The sequence below is a fragment of the Lissotriton helveticus genome, chromosome 3_2 (assembly GCF_964261635.1).
Source record: "Lissotriton helveticus chromosome 3_2, aLisHel1.1, whole genome shotgun sequence".
In the NCBI taxonomy this organism is placed as follows: domain Eukaryota; kingdom Metazoa; phylum Chordata; class Amphibia; order Caudata; family Salamandridae; genus Lissotriton; species Lissotriton helveticus.
In genome coordinates, this window is record NC_136062.1 from 246,843,369 (window position 1) to 246,851,106 (window position 7,738).

General features: G+C 46.0%; 1 pseudogene; it reads right to left on the bottom strand.

Annotated features, from left to right (window-relative positions):
- Positions 1–3,343: 3,343 nt before the first annotated feature.
- Positions 3,344–4,066, bottom strand: LOC144826280 (endogenous retrovirus group FC1 Env polyprotein-like; annotated as a pseudogene).
- Positions 4,067–7,738: the final 3,672 nt, after the last annotated feature.

Genomic DNA, 7,738 nt, shown 5'->3' on the forward strand with positions numbered 1-7,738 from the left:
GCATTCGTAGTTGGAATGTAACAGATAAACTATTTCTTTCTCCTGCATTGCTTTCTGGTTCAGAGTTCCTCCCATTTTTCATTCAGTTGGATGCTCTCTCAGTCTCAGATGGCAATTTTAAACATTTCTACACAAAATTAGCTCTCTTTTGAGTAGTGAGAAACTGGAAGGCAGACCACAAATAAACTTTGGTAAGGCCGTCTAGCAGCCTTTTTTTCTGATAGAAGAAGTATATGTCAAACAATGAAGGCATTTTGACCATAAAATGAAGCTGAAAATGTAGTGAAAACATCTTAAAAGATTCCTAGTGTGATAAAGTTGTAATAAGAAACCACCTTAGACAAAACTCCCAGAAAAACAGGCAAATATCCACAAGTGTTATGTGATGACTCTGCTGTGCTGCTGACCTGTAGTGCTACTGTGTCGCAGCTGACGGTTGCTGGGATCCAGCAGGAGATAACGCCAGCACGAATCCGGCTGCAATTTTCCATTAAAGAGACGGCCAAATCAACCGCAAAAAAATCACAGGGAGTACAGGAAAATAAAGAAAAGAACCTTCATCCCCCCCACTACCAGCCTGCCCCGGAGCACACAAATGCTTGGATTTGATTATCCACTCTGCAGCAGGTCAAGGTGTTGTGAATCTATCTAGGACCCTAATCAAGATATCCCCGATTCATGCCCTTATGTGGTTATAACAAAACATATCCTTATAAAGGCATAGGAATCATGTTCATATCTAGTCATAGCCCATGCAGTCCAAATACGGCAAGGCTACTCCCATAGACTCCTAGAAAGTACAACGCGTTCTTTAAACAAACCAAGCCTCCAGCAGCCCGAGAAATCCCCCTGCTTTTGTTTTGATTTGCACAAGAACTCCTAGAGTCCAGAAAGAACTGTTAGTTCTTAGTGACGTCTTATGTCCAATCTTACGTCAAACTCGGCACCTTCCAGGTATAAATATACCAACGTTGCCTTAAGCAAACACACGGTGGTTTGGAGCAGAGCGGCTATCTACTTGCCCGACGCCCAGCTGATGCGAGTCCTGAAGGAAGCCGACCCTCCCATTTGACGCACTGAGAGAGACGCTGTCTTTTCTCCTGCCAAGAAATTCCAGCTCCGGTGTTTCCAGTCACCCTTGCGGGTTGCTGGGAGATCGAGTCCTGAGAGAGAGATACAAGACCTCCTACATTCTATTACCAAGGTACGGAGCTGACTAAGGGCCTTATTTATGAAGGCCTTGAGCCGCCGGTGCGCCACTTTCAAAATGGGAAAAAGTGCCGCACCGGCGGCGCAAGGCCTTCATAAATAAGGCTCTGAATCCTTAAGAGAATTCTTGATTCAGATTCTTGGCAAAAACCAACTTAACTTAAACTGCAACTTACTTACTCCTTCCCAAGTATTAGGCTTAGGTCAGGTACACCGGGGTAGGCGTATCTTAGAAGCACCAGTTGAGTATGTTTAGTCAATGTTTTTATGTATGTATATATTCTATCCATTTTAAAGTATCATATGTCTAAGAAACCATATCAATACTTTTACAGTATTATTTTATAATACTCCTTTTACTGTACGTACTTTACTTTATGTTAAGTATTGCAATTGTGGCAACTCACTTCTCTTTCATGAGAAAGAAGACTGCTCAATAAATAACACCTTTCATTGAAAACGCCCGTCTCTCTATTTCTCTGCACTCTGGTGAAACTAAGTATGCACGATTGACTGAGTGAAATAGCGGTCAATTGTTTTCACACGACTCTAGAGATATACTCTTTATACTGAGGTAGCAAAGTTGTCATGTTTATGCGGTTGTCAGAAACTAATCCCTTCTTGTCTAAATCAGGAAAGTTAACTCCTTCTTGAACATTCGAGAAAGTTTCTAGTGACCTCTGAGCTTGCTGGCAAAACTAATTAAGTCTAATATAGTCAGTAGAGACCTAGATTACCTCAGTCCTACGTCTACACTGCTGTTTATATTATTCCAATGCGCAGAGCCTATTGGGAATATAGGAATTACACTACAAAGGGTGCAACTGCGCCAACCCCCGGGGGAAGACACAAGGAGCTCGGTGTGCAGCAGTGCGCCCTTTGCGGACGTTACACTGCAGGGAGTGTGTACAGGGACATGGGGACTCAAAGATTAGAACCGGCGGTTGCCTGGGGAGAGGACGAAGCAGGAAACCAACAAATAAAGAGAAAAAAGGAAACTCGCCCAATTGAGGAGTGGCGGCGGGAGCACAGCTGAGGTAAGTGTTTGGGGTAAAAATAGGCCTACAAGGAAATGTATGGAAATATAAAAAGGACATCTTAATTAATTTATTGTCTGTGGTAGATGGACTCAGAATAATCGAGCAGTGGCCCATAAGGTTGGAGGGGATTTTACCAGGAGGTGTGTTGAAGGGAAAAGATCTCTGTAAGAATAACACAGGAGCAGGTTGACAATATAACATGGTTTAATGCATTAATCAGCTGGGGAGATCAGCCAGGCTCAGCAGAGACTGGAATCTGACGTCCAACGAACAGTTCAAAAGCAGTGGCTTATAGATGCTAAAACCATAAGAGAAAAAAGTTACAAGCATAGGATTTATGTAACAAATGAGTAGATTAAAATCAGCAGTTACATGAATTTCCTGAAAACAAAACACATATAGATATGGGCCACATGGCCTTCGCATCTCACATTGGCGGAAACATCCTCGGTGGTTTTCCTGTTCTCATACTTTATTAGAAACCTTTTACACACATCTATTTTCCTGTTAAGCAAGTGGTTATATTTTTCCCTCACATCTTTTGGCCATGCTTATCTGACCTCTGGTTTTATCCATCATGCCTAGCATCGTGTAAGTGTGACTTGTGGTTTTCATCTGAAGCGACTTATGAGCAGTGACAAGGCTTGCACCTGGGCCAGTCCATCCTGTGTGCATGCTTAATCTATGTGTGAATGCATTAGTAACACGGTTGCAAAAGACATGATTGACACCTTCCAGCTCGGTCTCTCTAGCAGATGGGCTTATGGTTTGTGGTGTTTTTGTAGTTCCAACATTTAAAACACTACTGGTTTCCTGAGACTGGAAGAAAATATGATCTACGCTTCATGCAGTATCTTATCTTTGTGACTGCAGGACATTTCCTGACCTTTCAACAAACTGTGTGACCTGATAAGTTCAGCTAAACTCATTGTCCCTGCAACAAGCATTTTCTGGCCTATTTCAAGTGCATAGGCCTGAGCCTGTATTTCAACTGAGGCCTAAAGCTGCTTTTAACTTGGAACTTCTAGAAGTTGCAGGCCTTAACTCTGTATGTGTTTGCACAAAATGTATCCTATGTTTCCCTATATCATTCCCACCTCTAGTTGATTCTTCAACTACTACTTCTCCTAATCGCCCAGCCTCAAAGGAAATCCCCTCCTATATAACACTCTGTTCTAAGACATCTGTGGTGCTTTTCCTGACGGAGAATGCTCCTCCCACGCTAGCTGTCATCTTTTTGCAACAGGCTAGTATCACCTGAAATACAAGGCACATCAAAAGCAATACAGTAATTAAAGGCAACAAGGCCTTGAACAACCCCGACATCCAGGACGGCACCCAAATGAACCAGCCCTTGAACCCCTCATCCGGAGCATCCCCCTCTTCCACCATCTTCTTGTGGAGATCATGCAATGTCCGAATTGCCCCGGACAATGTCCCGTTGTCTGCATCATTGGCTGGCACATACGTGCAGCAGGCGATCCAATCTTTTTGCACACAACCCCCCTCCATGGCCATTATTAAATCTAGAATGTATCTATGCTGCATCACCATTATCTAAGGGCACGTAGTTCTTCCTTTATGGCATTGATGCCATCTGCTGTGGCATTTATGGCCTTCATTAGCTCCCATCTTGTTATCTGGAGCCAGCGAGCTGTTGCTTTCACCTGAAACAATGGTATAATGCTGCCAAAGAACAGCTGGGCATCATTAAAAAGTCTGTATTCTTGCGGAACATCTGTCCAGGTTGTGGTGCCAAAGTACTCAGCATATCGTTTTTTCACGTAGTGATGCAGCAGGGTTGCTGGACGGCTCATAGGATGGTCATACAATATCTTAATATCCACTCCTGGTATCACCAGGGGGGCATGTGCAGTGTGACCAGGGTGCAGCGACCACTCCAGTTCAGGGGTAGCTGTAGGTGGAGCCGGGCCCCACACTGCCAAAAGGGGTCCTTCAGGCTGGCGGTGCCCCCCTGCATGTCGGCATTGTCAACGGTGGTATTGCAGTTGAGGTTCCTTCCCACCTTTTCTGTCCCATTTCCTCTGAAACAAAGAGAAAACTGTGTTAATTTTATTGCTACCAATGTTAGAATTGGGGGTCTCTGGTTGGCACAGGTAGGTACTTGTGACAAGCAGGGACCCTCTTCTCTAGGTCAGGGCAAGGGAATTACCCCTCAAGAATAACCCCTGCTCACCCTCTAGGTTGCGTGGCGCGAACAGTCAAGGCTAATCTCAGGAGCGCTGTCAGTTAAGCAATTGTAATCACATAAAATAAATACACCGATTCCCCCACAAATGGACACCAGGCTGTGGGTTGTATCAAAAATACGTCTTCTTTATGTAGAAATATATGCAGGCAGGTAAATTATCACAAGACCTTTTATAACGTGTTTCAAAGGAGGCCACAAGATGTAAGGATAATGGCAAGCGTTCTTGTAGGGTAAAGACAATGGTTTATGTTACTTTTAAGTTATTCAATTTAACTTCACGATAGTTCCACACACTACGGGGTGTGTTTGCGGGACACCGGGGCAAAGTTCGTGACAGCTATGTGCTTCGTTCGGGGCAGGACAGACAAGTCCTGCTGTCACCTGCGCGCCTCGCAGTACGCGGCGTACGGGCATGCAGGCACGGAATAGAACAGGTGAAGACGCACAGCGGAGAACGGGGAAATCAGAACGTTGCGGGCCTCGAGCCCGAGTAGATCAGGTCGTGAAGGATCGTACCTGGGAAGTGCGCGACGTCCAATCGTCGATCAGGCGAGTCGTGGGCTGGTTGTGCGCTTCGTGGTACAGCATACCTTGGGGTCCTTCAATGGCGGGTGGTCTCCAGCAGGCGCAGCGTGGCACGGGAGCTCCGGTACGGATTGTACGGGGGCGAGTCCCTTCGCGGTGTGGCGTGGCCTCTTCCAGAGGTCAGAGGGCACAGCGGGGCGGCCGGGTGTGATGTAGCGCACAGGCGGCCGTCCAAGCTTGGAAGTGTGTTCGTTTGACCAGGATTCCGGCAGAAGGGGTGAGGGAGCACTCCAGGCACTCCAGTAACGAGCGAGGTGACAGAGAAACAGGAAGCCTGACCCGAGGGTCAGAGAGCGGCTCTGGCGGAGCGAGGCTCTCAACGGGCAGAAGGGCGGGCCAGCTCCCGAGTGTCACAGCTCTAGGAGGGGGGCGCAGGCTCAACTCCGGCAAGAGGAAACACACGGCTCAGTTTGCAGACAAGCCAAGGCACAAAGAACCCACTGGTCCTGGGGTTCACTTCAGGGGGCAAGCTCAGACAAGCCCTTGGAGATAGTTTAGAGCACAGCAAAGCAAAGTCCTTTTTGGTTTTCTCCTATCCATCCTCAGCAAGGCAAACTGCAGGCCAGTCCTTCAGCTTCTTCTTGGTCCTTCTAGTTGGGCAGAGGTTCGTTGTGGTAAAACTGGATCTCTTTTCTTTGGAGCAGGGCTCCTACATTTATAGTCAGTTTCTTTTGTCTTTTCAGGCCAGGGGGGCATTTTCATAGTCCTTATCAGCACTGGAGCACTTTGTTGTGCAGACTCTGCCTTCTCCTGTCAGTGTGTGGGGCAGGGGCAGCAGACGCTCCGCAGGAGGTGGAGCCGGCATTGAAATGACAAGTACAGCCAGGAGCACCTTGTTGACAGTCTTCCCTCTTCCTGGGCCAGATGTCGGGCACAGTCATCAGTCGCTCCCCAGGAGGTGGACCCAGCATTGTGGTGGCAGAGCACTGCCCTATTCAGAGTCAAGGGGCACTCCCACCACCCACCTTGGTGTAATCCCTCCATTCACCACCTGTCATCCCCAGCCCTGTCACTCACACAACCCAGACAGCAGATACACATTCTGGCAGAGGCGGGCTGAAATGGTTAGGCAAGCAAAGGCTAACTTTCTAAAAGTAGCATTTGCAAACACAGGATATTAAAATAAACTTTACTAAAATAAGTATTTTATTATTCTGAGTTCAGGCATACTAAACTTGACCTTCTACCATGTTCCCTGAGCCTGCTGGGATTATAAGGTGTAAGAATTCCAGCAGCCCATCCTGGTCTATGAGAACAGGTAGCCTTACAATAGTGAAAAAACGAAAATGGCTGTAATTCACTATTAGGACATGCCACACACATCAGGGCTTGTCCTACCTTATGCTTACAATGCGCCCTGCTATAGGGCCTACCAGAGGGGTGACTCACATGAAGTAAAGGGAAGGTTTAGAGGCTGGCAAGTGTGTGCACTTGCCCAGCCAGCATGACAGTACCAGACTGCATGCAGGTGCTGCAATGGCAGACCTTAGACACATTTTGAAAGGCTGCTTCTGTGGGTGGCGCAACCAGCGCTGCAGGCCCACCAGCAGTATTGGTATTTACAAGCCCTGGCACTCCTGGTGCACTTTACTGGGGACTGACAGTAAATCCAATGAACCAATCATGGAAATCAATCACATATACTTTTTATAGTAGGGAGAGCATATGCACTTTAGCACTGGTCAGCAGTGGTAAAGTGCCCAGAGTCATTACACCAACAAAAACAGGTCAGAGAGAATATTGGAGGAAGGCAAAAAGTTCAGGGATGACCCTGCCAAGGGGGCCAAGTCCAACAGCTACCCTAGGGTGTGTGTTAGTTCCTGTCCAGGTATATCTCTGTATGTTTGCATCCCATATTTGCTGACATTGTCCTACTACCGTATCAAATTTTAAAGGGTTATTTGTTTTCGTGCCATTCCACAATGGTATAGCTCTACACATGAATGTGGCATCAGTGTGCCATTTATCATTGACAAATACTGATCCGGTAACATTGAGTACTGGCCTAGCTGCGCAGTCAGGGGGAAGAGGTTTGGCTGAGTAGTCACTACACTCGGATGATGGATTAGACTTTCCTAAAAAGTCCTGCTGTAATATCCATTTTTACCAAACTGCATAATTTTTTTTTCTGCCCTACTTTCTTCATTCTTTTTTTAATTTTTTTAAAGGTTTTATTGAAGAAAACAAGAGAAATTTACATATATCGGGTGTCATACATAGAATACAATATTGCGATAGGTGAGCGAATAAATCAATGTGGAAAATTCAATTCAAAGGAGTATGCAATGTCAACTTAATTCGGTACATCAATAAAGAGAAGTACGATCAACAATCCAGCGAAGTAGCAGCCAGCAAGGCTCACCCACCCATAGTTCAGGATAATGAAGACAAATCGGACACCCCGACACATAAGAAAATCAATACAGGATAAACAACCCGTCTCTCGTAAAATGTTTATGTTTATGTTTAGCATTTATAAAGCGCGGCTTATACCCGGGGGCGTCTTGGCGCTGAGATTTGCAGAATTATTGATTGGTGTGGCCTGTAGTGTTCAGAGTGATTCAGAGATAACCATTATTGATTGAACAACCATGTTTTTAGTTTCCTACGAAACTGCAGGAGTGATGGGCTTAGTCTAATGTCTTGGGGCAAGGTGTTCCATAGTTTAGGTGCCGCTGTGAGGAAACGACGA